Consider the following 9,562-nt stretch of genomic DNA (forward strand, 5'->3'; position numbering starts at 1 on the left):
TGGGTGACAGAGCAAAACTCCATCTCAAGAAAAAAAAACAAAAGAAAGAAAAGAAAATGAATTTGTGGACAGCTGAGAAGAATTGAGGAGACACAGAGACTAAAGATGACAGGCAGCCAGCTGGACAGCCACAGCCTCATCAAGCCCAAACATGCAGAGGCTGGCCTAGGGGGGTGACACAGAAATGGCCTGGCATGGTGGCTCATGCCTGTAATTCCAGCGTTTTAGGAGGCCTAGGAGAGCAGATCACTTGAGACCAGGAGTTCAAGACCAGCCTGACCAATATGGTGAAACCGTTTCCATTAAAAATACAAAATTAGCCAGGCATGGTTGCAGGTGCCTGTAACTCCAGCTACTTGGGAGGCTGAGGCAGGAGAACTGCTTGAGCCTGGGAGGTGGAGGTTGCAGTGAGCTGAGATCACACCATTGGACTACAGTCTGATCAACAGAGTGACTCTTTCTCAAAAAAAAAAAAAAAGACACATAGAGACAACTTCTATGCAGAATTGTGAGTGAGTGTCTCTCCTTTTGAGGGCAATGTCAGGGGATTTCCAGCATCTGGGAGTGGGCACCGAGCATGTGGCTGAGAATCCTGGACAGCTGCAACATCCAGATGTATTTAGCAGAGGAATCCGGGATGTGCCTGACTGGGGTATCAAAAAAGCTGTCAATTCCAGCTAGCTGTGGATGTTGATGCTATACATCCTGTATATGAATTCTCCCATCAGAAGCTCTATCTAGTTAGAAAGGCAAAGAAGAAAGAAAATCATGCTCCCGTTCCCCAAAGGAAAGGGCAGGGAGGCGGGAAGGTGGAAGGGAACTTCCTGGTGCTGTGGCCTGAATCTCCACTTGTGCTGCTGTCTTCTCCACTAGACTCTGTACTTCCAGAAGGGGCTGGAGATGGGCACAATGCCAGCCCCTCCCTTCTCTCCAGAAGTGTTCCGCAACCCTGACATTCACAGTAATTGCTTCTTTCTGTTCATCTTTTTTTTGAGGCAGGTTCTTGCTCAGTCACCCAGGCTGGAGTGCAGTGGTGTGATCATGGCTCACTGCAGCCTTGACCTCTGGGTTCAAGTGATCATCTCCCCTCAGCCTCCTGAGTAGCCGGGACTATAGGCGTGCACCACCATTCCTGGTTAATTTTTAAAAAACATTTTTTTTTCCTGTAGAGACAGGGTCTTACTATGTTGCCAGGCTGGTCCCAAACTCCTGGGCACAAGCGATCCTCCCTTCTCGGCCTCCCAAAGTGTTTGGCGTTACAGATGTGAGCCACCACACCTGGCCTCTTTGTGTTTCTTTAGAGTAGAGCTGCCCTAGTATGCATCTCTAGCCCATAACTGTTCCCCAGCATTGTTATGTCTTTTAAGCCTCTTTCAATCTCCCAAGTTTGTTGGCTGGGTGAGTCCTTACCCCTGTAATCCTGATGTGATAGGATCATTTAAGTTCGGAGATTTGAAACCAACCTGAACAACACAGGGAGACTTCTGTCTCTACAAAACCGAATTTTCTTCTTCTTTTTTTTTTTTTTTTTTTTTAACTCTACCCAGGCTGCAGTGCAGTGGTGTGATCTCACCTCACTGCAACCTTCGCCTCCTGGGTTCAAGTCATTCTTCTGTTTCATCCTCCCAAGTAGCTGAGATTACAGGCACATGGGACCATGTCCAGCTAATTTTTGTACTTTTAATAGAGCCGGGGTTGGCCTGGCTGTCCTCAAACTCCTGACCTCAGGTGATCTGCCCACCTCAGTCTCTCAAAGTGCAAAGATTGGGATCACAGGTGTGAACAACAGTGCTTGGCCAAAAACTAAAATTTTAAAAAAGACAAAATCTATAAGTTTCTCCTCTATTCCCTATTCCTTTTCCTTTTTTTTTTTTTTTTTGAGACAGAGTCTTGCTCTGTCACCCAGGCCAGAGTGCAATGGCACAATCTCAGTTCACTGCAACCTCCGACTCCCAGGTTCAAGTGATTCTCTTGCTTCAGCCTCCTGAATAGCTGGAATTACAGGCATGTGCTACCACACCTGGCTAATTTTGGTATTTTTGGTAGAGATGGGGTTTCTCCATATTGTCTGGCTGGTCTCAAACTCCTGACCTTGTGATCTGCCCACCTCGGCTTCCCAATGTGCTGGGATTACAGGCGTGAGCCTCCTTGCCTGGCCGATCCCTTTTCTTCTCTATGGATTTTGGAAGACTCCACACTGTTGGGCCTGTAGCATTTCTCAAAGTCTGGATTTCCCTGGTGCAGGTGAACCCATTTTCTGTCTTTTGTATTTGTGGCATATTTGCAGCTGGATTTATGCTCACCCCAATAGATTAGAGTTTGATCGTGTTGGCAAGATTCAGTGGGTGATGTGATTGATCTCTTATTCGTGATGAATACTATCCTATTGTCTCTCTTATTTTGTTAATTTTTTAAATTAGTTTTTTAGAAATAGGGGTCTCATTTTGTCACCCAGTCTGGAGTGCAGTGACTCCACCATAGCTCCCTGAAGCCTCAGATTTCTGGGCTCAAGTGATCTACACACTGCAGCCTCCTAAGTAGCTGAGACCACACACCACCACACCCAACTTTTTTTCTTGTTTGAGATGAAGTCTTGCTCTGTTGCCCAGGCTGGAGTACAGTGGCATGATCTCAGCTCATTGCAAACTCTGCCTCCCAGGTTAATGCAATTCTCCTGCCTCAGCACTCTGAGTAGGTGGAATTATAGGCACCTGCCACCACACCCAGCTAATTTTCATATTTTTAGTAGAGATGGGCTTTCACCATGTAGGTCAGGCTGGTCTGGAACTCCTGACCTCAAGTGATCTGCCTGCCACAGCCTCCCCAAGTGCTAGGATTACAGATGTGTGCCATCGCACTGTACCTGGCCAATGCCCAGCATTTTCTTTTTTTAGATTGAGTGTTGTTTTGTCACCCAGGCTGGAGTGCAGTGGCACAATCTCGGCTCACTGCAATCTCCGCCTCCTGGGTTGAAGCGATTCTGTTGCCTCAGCCTCCTGAGTAGCTGGAATTACAAGCACCCACCACCAGGCCCAGCTAATTTTTGTATTTTTAGTAGAGATGGGGTTCTGCCATATTGGCCAGGCTGGTCTTGAACTGATCTAGTGATCCACCCACCTCAGCCTTCCAAAGTGCTGGGATTCCAGGCTTGAGCCACCACGCCTGGTACCTAATTCCTATTTACTGGTCATGGATGGGAGCTATGAAACCTTTCCCCAGAATACATGCTGGCCCCATCAGAACTTCAGGGTTCAGTGTCCTAAGAGATGTTCCTCTGTTTGTGCTACACACCCAAATAATCCATCTCAGTCCACTGTCAGACAACTTCCAGGAATGACAGTGACTGTAGCGTAGCTGAAGAAACACTGAAGTAGGAGTCAGCAGACCCCAGGACTCTCTTGACTCAGCCGCTAACAACTTAATGTGGCCTTGGGAAAAAAAAAAAGCTGGAGCGACCATGCCTGTAATCCCAGCACCTTGGGAGGTCGATGTGGGAGGATTGCTTGAGCCCAGGAGTTTGAGAGCAGCCTGGGCAACATAGCAAGACCCCATCTCTACAAAAAATTTCAAACATTTTTCCAGGTGTGGCAGTGTTCCCCTGTAGTCCCAGCTACTCAGGAGGGTAAAGTGGGAGGATAACTTGAGTCCCGGAAGTCAAGACTGCAGTGAGCCAAGGTCATGCCACTGCACTCAAACTTGGGCTTCAAAGTGAGACACTGTCTCAGAAAAAAAAAAAGCTGGAGGTTTTGTTTCACATTTGTAAATGGTAAATGATATTATCTCCTTTATGGAGTTACTGTGAGGATGGAAATGCAATTATTTCTTTTCCCTCTCCTTTTAGAAATACAATGAGATAGGCATAGTGGACAGGTGAGGTGACTCATGCCTGTAATCCCAGCACTTTGGGAGGCTGAGGCGGGTGGATCACCTGAGGTCAGGAGTTCAAGACCAGCCTGGCCAACATGGTGAAACCTTGACTCCACTAAAACTACAAAAATTAGCCCAGCGTGGTGGCATGTGCCTACAGTCTCAGCTACTCGGGAAGCTGAGGCAGGAGAATTTTTTGAACCCGGGAGGTGGAGGTTGTAGTGAGTCGAGATCATCCCACTGCACTCCAGCCTGGGAGACAGAGCAAGATTCCATCTCAAAAAACAAACAAAACCCAAAACCCGGTGTGGTGGCTCATCCCTGTAATCTCAGCACTTTGGGAGGCCGAGTTGAATGGATCACCTGAGGTCAGGAGTTCAAGACCAGCCTGACCAACATGCAGAAACCCCACCTCTACTAAAAATACAAAATTAGACAAGCATGGTGGCATGTGCCTGTAATCGCAGCTACTTGGCAGGCTGAGGCAGAAGAATTGCTTCAACCTGGGAAGCAGAGGTTGCAGTGAGCTGAGATTGCACTCCAGCATGGACAACGAGAAGGAAACTCTGTCTCAAAAAAAATAATAATAATTAGATAGGCATAGGCCCTGCGCGTCGGTGGGATTCGAACCCCTGTGCCTCGGGCGGGGGAGTCACTTGGAGAGAAAAGCTGAGTCCCAGGCTTCGGGGCCTCGGGAGACCCAAACCTGTCCTGCGGGTTTTCGGGCCAGGTTGGGGAAGCAGCGGCCCGAGGCCTCCCGCCAGGGTCCCAGAAACAAAGGCCAAGTGTTTGCTCTGTGGCTGAAGGGACAATGGCCCCGCAGTTCTGTCCCCGTGGGGGGCGGGGGTGCGCTCCTCCTCAGCGCGTTTCCTGGTTCTCTGGCCAAGCCCTCTGAACTCCGAAGTAGACCCTCGTTAGGGGGGACCAGGGGACAGCACGAGGTCCCCGTGGGGTGTCTGCCAGCCCTGGGTGCCATGTCCTGAGCAGCTGTGCTGTCAGTTACTTAAACATGTGTGTGGCACTTTCTGGCAGCCAGGCGCTCAGCAGCATGCAGATAACCGAAACGGTTCCATAAATGGCCTGTGAGGGGGGGGCAGCTGCGCGGAGTCGCCTGCTGGAGGCCGCACAGCTGGGAGGTGCCTCCGGGGTGGGGTTGGGTGTGGCTGCTATGTGCCAGGGGTGGCAACTCCAGCTTCCTTGGCCACCCTCAGCTCAGCAGGGCCCCGGGAGCCCCAGTGCTATGTGACACCTTCCGCAAGTGTGGAATTGAGAAGAATGTGCCTTTTGTCCCTGAGTTACCATGTGGCTGGCATGTGCCCTGGCACGAGGGTCAGTGGCGGGCAGGGACGAGCATGAAGGCACCTCCGCTGTGCCCCTGCTTTTGCCTTTTCCTGACTTCTCTGGCCAGCTCTTAGGCTGAAATAAGTCCTGCCTGTTTTAACAGATGTTTATTAAACATCTGCCCTGGCCAGGCTCTGAGCAGCCTCCAGGGTCTCTGTCCTGAATACAATAGGCCCCTCCTGGTGCTGGCGGGTGGAGGCTGGAGGCGGGGAGATTAAGTCCAGTGTCCCACAGGTGACTGCGTAATTCCACATGGGGCAATACGGAGAAAGAGCAGACCTTCCCTTTTATTTATTTATTTATTTATTTTCTTTTTATAAATTGAGACAGAGTCTCGCCCTGTTGCCAGGCTGGAGTGTAGTGGCATGATCCCGGCTCACTGCAACTTCCATTTTCCGGTTTCAAGCAATTTTTCTGCCTCAGCCTCCCAAGTAGCTGGATTACAGGCACGTGCCACCACGCACAGCTAAACAGACCTTTCCTTTTGTGAGAGGGACGCTGGTGGGGACAGCCGGGAGGGGAGATGAAACTGAGCAGAAGTGAGAGTCACTTTGGTGCCCGGCACCTTGTCTCACACCTGTATTTTCGGCACTTTGGGAGGCTGAGGCTGGGGGGTCGCTCTAGCCTGGGATTTTGTGACCGGCCTGGTCAGCATCAGACCCCTGTCTCCACTTTTAAAAATAAAAATAAGATATTCTGGGCAGAGAGAAGTCCCTGTGCAAAGGCCCAGAGGTGAGTGTTTGCCCGTTTTTTTTTTTTTTTTTTTTTTGAGACGGAGTTTCGCTCTTATTACCCAGGCTGGAGTGCAATGGCGGGATCTCGGCTCACCGCAACCTCCGCCTCCTGGGTTCAGGCAATTCTCCTGCCTCAGCCTCCTGAGTAGCTGGGATTACAGGCATGCGCCACCATGCCCAGCTAATTTTTGCATTTTTAGTAGAGACGGGGTTTCACCATGTTGACCAGGATGGTCTCGATCTCTTGACCTCGTGATTAACCCACCTCGGCCTCCCAAAGTGCTGGGATTACAGGCTTGAGCCACCGCACCTGGCCTTTTTTTTTTTTTTTTTTTTTTTTGAGATGGAGTTTTGCTCTTGTTACCCAGGCTGGAGTGCAACGGCAGGGTCTTCGCTCAGTGTAACCTCCGCTTCCTGGGTTCAGGCAATTCTCCTGCCTCAGCCTCCTGAGTAGCTGGGATTACAGGCACGCACCACCATGCCCAGGTGATTTTTTTGTGTTTTTACTAGAGACGGGGTTTCACCATGTTGACCAGGATGGTCTCGATCTCTTGACCTCGTGATCCACGCGCCTTGGCCTCCCAAAGTGCTGGGATTACAGGCTTGAGCCACCGCGCCTGGCCTTGCCCGTTTTTTCAAGGAGCAGAGGGAGGGTGTGAGGGGGAGAGGGCCTGGAGAGTTCATGCTCATCTGAGGGTGATGGGAAAGGAGTGTTGCTTGGGCCTCCCACGTGCTGTGAGAAAAGCTCTTCCTTGGTGGGAGCAGGCCTCGAGGCCAAGGCAGCCGTGGGGGCCCCACGGCCCAGCTGGTTTGAGAACCTCACAGCTCCCAGGCCCTTCTCCCCCTTCAGCCTCCCTGTCCTTCGCTGTCCTGTCGCTGGTGAACACCCGGTACAAGCGAGGATTTTACTGTGGGGATGACTCCATCCGGTACCCCTACCGTCCAGACACCATCACCCTTGGGCTCATGGCCGGGGTCACCATCACAGTCATCGTCATCCTTGTAAGACAGGAGGGGTTCAGGGGGACAGGGAGGGGGGTAGGATGGGGTACAGCTTAACCCTGGGTTCCTGATGGGGGTGGCCTGGAGGTCTGTGGGGGGCTGGGGACACAGCCCTGCCCCGAGTGGTACTTGTGGGTAATAGGAACCCCCTTTTGTTTTTTGAGATGGAGTTTCGCTCTTGTTGCCCAGGCTGGAGTGCAATGGCAGGATCTCCGCTCACTGTAACCTCTGCCTCCTGGGTTCAAGTGATTCTCTTGCCACAGTCTCCCCAGTAGCTGGGACTACAGGCATGCTAATTTTTGTATTTTTAGTAGAGACAGGTTTCACCATGTTGGTCAGGCTGGTCTTGAACGCCCGACCTCAGGTGATCCTCCCGCCTCAGCCTCCCACAGTGCTGGGCTGGCAGGCGTGAGCCACCGAGCCCAGCTAGGGCACCTTTAGAGTCCCCAGCTCTGCAGCTGCCTTAGGGAGGCCCGTGGGGAGGACTGAGGCCCACTAAGGGCCCATGGGCTGACCAGGATCCCCCCTGGTTGCTGCGACTGCCCCACACGCAGGTCTCGGCGGGAGAAGCCTACCTGGTGCACACGGACCGGCTCTATTCCCGCTCCGACTTCAATAATTATGTGGCTGCAGTGTACAAGGTGCTGGGGACCTTCCTCTTTGGGGTGGCTGTGAGCCAGTCTCTGACAGACCTGGCCAAGTACACGATCGGCCACCTGCACCCCAACTTCCTGGCCATCTGTGACCCCGCGTGGAGCCGGGTCAACTGCTCAGTCTACGTGCAGCTGGAGAGCGTGTGCAGGGGAAATGCTGCTGGCGTCACTGAGGCCAGGTGTGTGGACGAGCAGCCTTCACTCTGGGGGCAGTGGGAGCTGAAGAAGCCGCAGAAGCCAGATGGTTAGCAGCCGGCAGGCAGGGGGTCAGGCGGGAGCGGGGCCTCAGGGCTCCAGGCGCCCCGCAGACAGCAGGAGGCCGCGGGGAGCATGCTGTCTCCCTTGAGTCTCAGCCCTGCCCTCTTCTGCGCTGTCTTCTTTTTTTTTTTTTTTTTAAAGATGGGTTTTCACCATGGTGGCCAGGCTGGTCTTGAATTCCTGACCGCAATGATCCACCCACCTTGGCCTCCCAAAGTGCTAGGATTACAGGCGTGAGCCACCGCTCCCAGCCATGCGCTGTCTTCTTACCATTTCTACTGGTCCTTAAACGTTTCAACTCATCGTTGTCCTTTTCAAAAAAAATCAAAATATTGACTGACAAGCCTAGGGTAATGTCAGACCAAAAATAAGTAAATAAATAAATAAATCAAAATAAAATTTGTATAAGATAAGTCACCATTTCTTCCATTTTAATGTGTACAGTTCATTTTTAGTACATTCACAATGCTGTACAGCCATCTCCTCTACCTAATTGCAGAATATTTTCATCTCATCAGAAGGAAATCCCGCAACATAGATAACATGGCAAAACCCCATCTCTACGACAAATCAAAAAATTAGGCCGAGCTAGGTGGCTCATGCCTATAATCCCCGCACTTTGGGAGGCTGAGGCGGGCAGATTACCTGAGGTTGGGAGTTTGAGACCAGCCTGGCCAACATAGAAATCCTGTCTCTACTAAAAATACAAAATTAGCCAGGCACGGTGGCACACGCTTGTAATCCCAGCGAATACCACACCATGAGCAAGAGAACCCTGCAGTGCTCTAGTTGCCATCACCGGAGTGTTGCCAGGACACTGTGGGCAAGAGGGTCTTGCAGTGCCCCAGCGGCCAGCAGGGGGCGTGACCCCACTCCACCGAGAGTAAGAGTGCCCAGCAGCACAGGCACCACACTGTGAGCAAGAGGATGTAGCACTGCCCTGTTTGCCAGCAGTGGGCATATTGCCACTGTACTGAGCAAGAGGGCCCTGCAGCGCTCCAGCTGCCAGCAGGTGATGCCGGTCACCACTGTCAGAGGGCCCTGCAGTGGACCTAGCCAGAAGGGGGGGGCACAGCATCGTGAGCAAGAGGCCCCTGCAGTGCAGGCCCCCAGTAGGGGCCCCCACACCCACCTTTAAGAATCTTGAGGCTCCTCCACCGGTGTGCATCGTGTCACACCACCAGCGTGCATTGAGTCACAGCGGTCTGCAGAGGTGCGTTCTCCTCCGTATAGAACTGGGGGGCATTGTGAGGGTGGAACTGCGTCTTCCTCAGCACAGACCTTGGGGCGGGGTTCTTACTGCAAGAGGGGCTTGCGGTGGCCCTAGCTGCCATCAGGGGGGATGCGGACACAGGACCATGAGCAAGAGGGCCCCGCACCGCCTGGCCACCAGCCTTTTCAGTTGGCATCACGGCGCCGGCGCGTGTTGCCTCATGGCAGTCTGTGGAGCTGTGTTCTCCAGGGCACAGACGTAGCGGGCACAGCCTCGGTTTGGGACAACTCTAGGCTGTGTCCACAGTGAGTAAAATCCTTCCTGTTTGCATTCCTGACTGCTGAGGGTCAGAGACTAGTAGGAAGAGCTCTGTGTGGGAAACTGGACATGAAAAGCCCCTCTGAACCCTGCGCACCTGGGTTCTCCCGCCCAAGGCCGGGCGGTTGCGGTGTGAGGTGCACCCAGCAGCCTCAGAAGACCAAAGGAGTGTTCCT

At 52.3% G+C, this 9,562-nt stretch overlaps 1 pseudogene; it reads left to right on the forward strand.

The window, feature by feature from the left end:
• The first annotated feature begins 537 nt into the window (after positions 1-537).
• On the forward strand, positions 538-9,330 carry LOC141581153 (phospholipid phosphatase 2-like; annotated as a pseudogene).
• The last annotated feature ends 232 nt before the right edge of the window (positions 9,331-9,562 follow it).

Source organism: Saimiri boliviensis, chromosome 14, assembly GCF_048565385.1.
Source record: "Saimiri boliviensis isolate mSaiBol1 chromosome 14, mSaiBol1.pri, whole genome shotgun sequence".
NCBI lineage: Eukaryota > Metazoa > Chordata > Mammalia > Primates > Cebidae > Saimiri > Saimiri boliviensis.